At 43.7% G+C, this 7,722-nt stretch overlaps 1 long non-coding RNA gene across 1 annotated transcript; it reads left to right on the top strand.

Moving 5' to 3' along the window:
• The first annotated feature begins 975 nt into the window (after positions 1 to 975).
• LOC134071600 (uncharacterized) lies at positions 976 to 7,392 on the top strand. The gene is made up of 5 exons (XR_009937093.1): positions 976 to 1,369; positions 5,157 to 5,248; positions 5,477 to 5,720; positions 5,941 to 6,044; positions 7,334 to 7,392. It is a non-coding gene; the product is annotated as an uncharacterized LOC134071600 (long non-coding RNA).
• The last annotated feature ends 330 nt before the right edge of the window (positions 7,393 to 7,722 follow it).

Raw genomic sequence — 7,722 nt, 5'->3', positions numbered from 1 at the left:
CGCTATTTTACAGCTTGGTTTGATAAGTGCTGGGGACATACATTTTATATGATCTTAACGATGTTGAGGACTGTTGCGTTTCTGACTCTGCTGCGCCGTTGCCGCCAGAACCAGTTTTAAACGCACAAGCCTACTAGGCTATATTTAGGTTACTTTATCCGCTTCGTACTTGGCTCATTTCGAGGAGATTGAAGGCTAGTTCGCTAGCTTCTATCATGTCCTCAGGACTCGGCTCGCCCCGAAACCAGAGCCAGAGTGATGCTGAAATCGCATAGGTCTACCCCCCCCAGCACACGACGTCATTTCAACGTTGATATTTGGGCTAAATCCCGTCGGTCCGTCATGGCCCTGATTTCAACCAAAATTAGACGTAGAATAATGGTCTTGTTTTGGCCGGCCCATTTTGGTCTAAGGAAAGACGTCTTTAGCACGTCCTTTTTCAGACCACATATCAACTAATTAAATCCTGATGTAAATTATCAGTTATAGTCTACCTAGGACTACATTATTGTTCCTGTCGACCATCTTTCCCCCCCGGGGATTGCCCAAATCCGCCGCGAACTCTACGGGCGCCCGGCGCCGCCATCTTGGCTGCCGTTAACTGCGTGTGTGACTTTTGTTTGTTTACTCATGGCAACAGTTGATATGGACGGACAGCTCTGTTTTTAGCCTTCTCCCCTCTGAAAAAAAAATCAGAGGAAAAATTCAGATGGAAAAAAATCAGTCATTGAAATAATGAGTAATTAAAATTCTGATAAAAAAAAAAATCACATAAATGTTCACGTAAAGGAGACAGGAGTGAACTCTGCGCATGTACAAGAGGAACGGAGGCGGGAAGCCGTAGCCGAGCCCATTTCGAACTTTGTTTGAAACACACAGTGAACTCACGGACTTTGGTGCGCGTTCTCGCGAAATTCATAAGGGTTTAGGGCTGTCCCAATGTGGAATTACAATGGGCGTGAGGGTTTGAGTACACACTTACCGAGCCCTTTCCGTGAGTCTGCATCGGTGCAGACTTAACCTAAGGGAATTACCCACAGTTCAAAGTGTTGTGACGTTTACCGCGGAGATCATAGAAAAAACCGGAAATTAAGGTAAACAACAGCACGCACGACACACGTGCATGGTGCAAATGTTAGCAACGTCTTTGTTAGTAAACATCGCCAAGGTACATGTGATCTCGTGAAGTGCTGTCCCAATCCCAAAATACATATCTGAGCCCATGAAGCCTCACACACTCACTCACTTAGCACCTGAGATCAATTAAGTCTGTGAGTCTTTAGTTCTTAGTCTTTAGGGCTGACATTGGGATTGGGCCAGTCAGTTGAAGCCGTTGAAGAACAGCGTGAAGATGGAACCTGCTACTGAGGTAAGTGAGTTTATGCCTATGATTTAAGTAGAAATGTAAAATTTTGATCGAGAGTCAGTTTTGCCAAAACGAGACGAATGCTCTGAACACCATCAACAGTGCTATCAGAGATGATTATGCGGACAGCGGAGTAATCGAGGATCTGTATGTTACCATGCTAACTTAACCTGTCCTGGGCTAGTTTTACTTGAGTGGAGAAATTCTTCTGTGTTAATTCACTCTACCGCTGATAATGTAGTCGGACTTGAAACCCGTTTGTAATTGCTGTTAGGTCCCGTTATCTCTATGAAAGGAAAGTATTTTCTGTCTGATCTATATTCAACACAATTTAGGGCCGTTTGTGGTAACGTAGGAAGTTAGGAACCTGATTGCAACACGCATGATTTCGTGGACCTGCTTAGAACGTTCACAAAGGTAGCGCGAAAATTTGAATTTTTTTCGCGGCTAGATCTACCCGTCCCGAAGAGTCCTTTGTAACCATGGATATCTCTCCACCTTCCTGCTAGATACACTAGACCAGGGGTCTCCAACCTTTTTTGCACCATGGACCGGTTTGCTTCCCAATTTTTTTTCACGGACCGGGAAGGGGGGGGAGGGAGGGGGGTGCGCAGGGCATGTACATAGTGTTGTGTATGCATTAGGCCTAGGCCTACTTAGTTATTCATGAACAAGGAGTTATTCATGAACAAGGAACACTGAACAGTAAACTTGAAAAAGTGAAAATTTAACAACAGAACTACACTTGAAGAAGAACTAATATTTATATTGAACTGATTGTATTTAAGCTAAATATATCAAGTAGCCTAGGTTTAAACACGCTCAACAAAATATAGGCTACAACTAAACTGCATTAGGCATATAGCCACATAATCAGTGGGAGCCCTGTGCTTGTTTCCCCGCAATAAGGCGGCTCCATCTCGGAGTGATGGGAGACAGTGACACTCTCAGTGTGTTGGAAACATCCAGGCGATTGCGCAACTTTGTCTTAGTTGCAACCATTGCCGAAAATCCGGCCTCGCACAGGTACGTGGTGGGAAATGGTAGCAACGTTTTTAACGCTTTCACGGCAATCTCCGAATATTCTGCTTTGGTTTTGGCCCAAAAACCCGCCAGAGAGGTTTGATCAAAAATGTTTTTCAGACCACCGTCATTCGCTATCTCGGTCAATTGATCTTCTTCCTGCGTTGACAACTGATTCTGGATATTGACAAACGGGTTGCGGACCCACTCATTCGTTTGCCGTGGATCATTTGAGGATGGGAAGTAACGCTCAAACTCATTTGACAGCGCAACAAGATGATCACGCACCAGCTGCGAGAGAGAGGGCCCTGCCTCAGCCTCTCCCAAAATCCCCACTAATGTTTGAAACATATCAAATACACCCCTGTCCACTCGTCTTCCCCACAAATCAAGCTTGGCTTTAAATGCAGCTACTTTATCTGCCAATTTAAACACCGTCGTCATTCTCCCCTGGAGTGACAGGTTGAGCTCATTGAGCAATCCGAAAATGTCGCACAGGTAAGCAAGTTTCAACACCCAGTCCTCATCACTAAAATGTGCAGCCAACGGTGACTTTTTCTCAGTAAGAAATCTCTGCAGTGGCTCTCGCAACTCAAACACTCTGGCCAGTGACCTGCCCCTCGATAGCCATCGGACCTCCGTGTGCAAGAGAAGGCGTTTGTGTTCTGCGTCCATTTCTTCACAGAGCTGCTCAAATACACGGGAATTGAGGGCGTGTGCTTTAATGTGGTTGATTACTTTAACTACATCATTTAATACCACATTCAGCTCGGGCGACAATTTTCGGCAAGCCAACATTTCCCTATGAATGACACAGTGTGTGGGCTCGCAGTCAGGTGCAACCTCTCTAACCCTGGTAGTGAAACCAGACAGCCGCCCGGTCATGGCTGCAGCCCCATCAGTACATACGCCAATACAGAAAGACCAGTCTAATTTCCCAGACACATAACCATCCAAAGCCCGGAATAGTTCTGCAGCTGTGGTGTTCGTTGGAAGCGACAATACACACAACAAATCCTCGTGCACATCCTCCTCAAAAATGTACCGCACGAACACAAGCAATATTGCCTTATTTTCAACATCAGTTGACTCATCAACCTGGATAGCGTACCACGGTGACCCATTCACCCTCTCTACCAACTGTGCCTCAATATCCTCCGCTATATCATCAATTCTTCTATGGACAGTGTTGGCTGAAAGCGGTATCTGACCTATCTTTTTAGCTGCAGCCTCTCCAAGGACCTCATTGACCATATCTTTTGCAGCAGGCAGGACTAGCTCTTCCCCAATAGTAAAGGGCTTCTTACATTTAGCAATCCGACAAGCCACTAAATATGAGGCTTTCAGCGCAGCCACGTTGACAGATGTAGTCGCCCTAAGCACCTCTTTTTGGCCATCTCTCTCACGTTTCTTACGCTCAAAAAAGTCCAGGGGTTTATCTTTAAGTGTGGGATGCTTTGATTCCAGATGTCGAACTAGCTTTGATGGTTTCATTGCTTCGTTTGACAACGTATCGCCACATACCACACATAAAGGACGTGGTGCATGCGAGTCACCGGTCTCTATAAATCCATATTTTAGATAGGACTCATTATATTTTCGATTGAATGACCCCTTCTTTTTCTTTGCATTATCTGGCTCACCATCATCATCACCATCAGTGGGTCTTTTTTCCCCCCTACCCCCTCCAAAGAAAGTCTCTAGCGACATTTGTTTTTTGCTCATTCTAGTTTTGCTAAGTTATCACACTGCCGTTCGCAACTGAACAAGAGAAGTGAAGTGATTGAACTGAGCAGGGGCTGCGCTGAAGAAAAGACAGTTGATCAGCGCAACTAAGTAACAAATGTGTTGAAGGCGGGAATACGAAAAAAGACGTTGCCAAATCAAATGCAAACATGCATGCCTGCTATCTAAAAACTACAGGGGTCTATGGCATGCAAATGCGTGACATTTATGCGAAGCACATTGAGTTTGCATGCTTTTTTTTTTTTTTCGTCATGTCGCACGGCCCGGTTGGGAAAGTCCCGAGGCCCGGTACCGGGCCACGGCCCGGTGGTTGGGGACCGCTGCACTAGACTAGAGTAGACAAGCAGCGCGCTGTTATCCACTTCATTTTTGTTGTAGCATTTTGGTAGCAACAACTTGTACTTGTTGCCAACAGGACTATTTTAAATACCAGAATCGCTATTAGGCCCACTCTCCATTTATTGTTTATGGTTCATAGCAAGCAGTCATCATTACCAGACGTGGAGAACCTGTTGACCAGTTGTGCAGCATGTTAATAGTGTTATTGTTGTTGTTGTTATTATTATTATGAATAATAATGATAGTAATATCTATCTATTTATTGACTGTCATTTGGCACAGAGTAGTAACAGAGTGGTCAACATTGTCGAGGCTCAGATGCCCAGGTTGTGCAATATGTTGGTATTTTAAAGTGAAAGGTAGGGGAAACTAGTTGTGTGTTTATGTGATTGTATTGTAGCGCCGAAGCTATGTACCCCCTTGTTGGACTAATCCCCTGTGGTCCCTTGTGTCCCCTGGTTTCCTGGTCTGTGTGTGTGTCTCCCTCTTCCTCCTGTGTTATAGACTGTGTCAATAAGTTCTGATGGGTTTGTGTTTAATGATTATTTTTGGAAATTGGTTATGTAAGAAGTGACACTTCCAGCGTGTTTTTACTAGACGCTGCTTTTGAGGTCTGGGATTCCTGTCATTTTTCTGTGTAACTGTTGCTTTTTCTAAAGCCTTTGCTCATTTGTCTTCTCAGCACATCAACTCTTAAGTGTGTCCCTGGAAGATCTACCATCAACTTCCAGAACTGCAACTGCTAGTACTGTCAGATGGTGAATGCTACTCAGGGTAAAAAAAAAAAACTTTACGTAAAACCATTTTCATCTATTATTTCAAGTTCTGCCTCAAAATGTGTTTGAAGCCATTATTCTAAGCTAAAGTAACTGCTGGATGACTTTGAAGAATCTGAACAGTGTACGGTTCACTATGTACTGAATTTTATTATTTCTAAGTGTTGTAGCAAGCAAAGTTGTTTTATTCTAACTTTGCTTTTTTGTCTTTTTTTTTTTGAAACAGCAAACACCATTGTTACACCACTTTGAAGGAGAGCCTGGTCATTTGGTCCCCTCAGCTTCTCCCTTTCTCAGTGATATGTTCATTGTGGCTGGGATAATTGTGGGGCACTCTTTCCTTCATGGAGGACCCTGCTTGTCTGGACTCTGTGATGTGGTTGTCCATACTGCTTCGTGGGAGCCCAGACACGGCTACAGTAAACCTGGAGGACTGTGCAGACCTGGACATTAGAGAAACAATCAGGCTTGTATGTTTACATAGAAAATACTAATGTTTGATGTTATGTTGTGTTTTTATTTTGTTTTGTTGTTGTTTGTGTGTTGCCCCCAAAAGACTGTGGGTCTTTGATTTTATAATGATTTTAGAAAAACTGAGGAGTCAACTGGTGGACCCACTATTATGATTCTATAAACTTTTAACACACTGTCTAACCATTATGTATCTCTTTCATGCTCTCCATCTTCAAGCTGGAGGTGGAATCAAATCAGCTGAAGAAATGGGAAGGGTACAGAACGTGGCCTCTTCCTGGGACCTCCCTCCGCTAACCACAACCAACAGGGCCCTTAATGCTGTGAGTGAAATAAATTTATATTTCCCTATGCTTTAGTGTGCTATACATTTTCCTTTCCCCCCCCGCATTTGGTAATTTAGTCAATCAGCAGACGCTTCTATCCAAAACAACCTAAAACTACACTTTGGAGGTGTGCTTTTTTTTATGTCGGTCTGGTTTGACTTGATGTAGCCGTTTTAAGACGACTGCAGACGTGATTATTTCTGAGATTCTGATAAGTTTTCAACCATGACGTATGCACAATAAATTCCAGTTTTGAAAACATATCAGAATCTCAGAAATAATCACGTCGTGACGCCTTCTAAATGCGGCCGCGCTGTCAGCTGTTCATTCACGACAGCGGAAGAGAAAAGTACCTGTTAGCATGCTAAATTCGACATCCAAACGTAACGAGGAGACTCGCGCGAGCTAAACTGCTATTAATTCTGCTTAACATGCGGCGCAAATGTGTTCAAAACGGCTGCTGTACGGTCCTAAAATGTACACCGTACTGCTGCATTCAAGTTAACTCTGCTAACGTCTCACAACGTAGCCTACATTAGGGAGACTAAACTAAGTTATGCATTCGAGCTGTATCTCCAAGCGTTAGAATAGTGTCAACGAAGAGACTCTTGTGTGGGGGCGGATCTGTGGGGGAAATCAATGTGAATTGGAATTGTACATTGTAATTGATAACACCTACGTGTTCAGGGCTGCCCGCGGTGAAGCCAGAGAGGGTTAGGAGACGCTAGCTAAGGCCGGGGATGTAGGAGTGAGGACTGATTGTCGCTTCCCAGTCAGGGGGTTTTCCTCGTAAGCTGCTGTGGAGGCAGCGTTGGATCGGGTACTTCACCGGCCAGCGGGCCGGTCAGCGGTTGAGACCACACAAGAGTCTCTTCGTTACACTATTCTAACGCTTAGAGATACGGCTCGAATGCATAACTTAGTTTAGTCTCCCTAATGTGGGCTACGTTGTGAGACGTTAGCAAAAGTTCACTTGAATGCCGCCGTTTTGAACACATTTGCGCCGCATGTTAAGCAGAATTAATAGCAGTTTAGCTCGCCGTATGTGGCAACAACAATCCTTCAACAATCGTTAATGTTTTGTTAAATGCACATGCAGAGGCAGTGGTTTCATTCGGGCAAAGAAAAAGCTGCGTGCGCGCAGCTCAATGAAAGTGATTCAATTGATAACATGATTTAAAAATAATTTCAATCGTACAACATAGAACATTATTTCGTGGCGGCCCGCCACAGATTACTCAATGTATGGGAAACACTGTTAATGAAAATGTTTCCTGTCATTTCAGCTGCGGTGAAAAAAGGAGCAACAAGGCTGACCGTGACATCGGGAGAGCTGAGGCAGATCTTAAACATGATGCACCTGGACGGTCCGGTGGCGGAGACTTCAAGAATTAAATAAAATTACAATGAAATGGATAACGTTTGTTTGACTGTTTGTTTACGCCTAGCTTGCTATTGTAATGTAGGCCTATTAGATTATGTATTTATCATCTAGATGGTTAAGTTGGTAAATGAAAATGCTTAATGCACATTTTAAAAGCCTATAATAGGATAATATAGGCTTATTTTAACAGCAATAGTATGGGTAATGGTAAAGTTAGCAAGTGCTTAATGCACATTATTTAAAAGCCTATAATAGGATAATATAGGCTTATAAATTAATATATAACAGCAA

This window comes from Sardina pilchardus, chromosome 23 (assembly GCF_963854185.1).
Source record: "Sardina pilchardus chromosome 23, fSarPil1.1, whole genome shotgun sequence".
Taxonomy (NCBI): Eukaryota; Metazoa; Chordata; class Actinopteri; order Clupeiformes; family Clupeidae; genus Sardina; species Sardina pilchardus.
The sequence above is the reverse complement of the archived record's forward strand: the minus strand, read 5'-3'. Positions and strand labels throughout refer to the sequence as shown.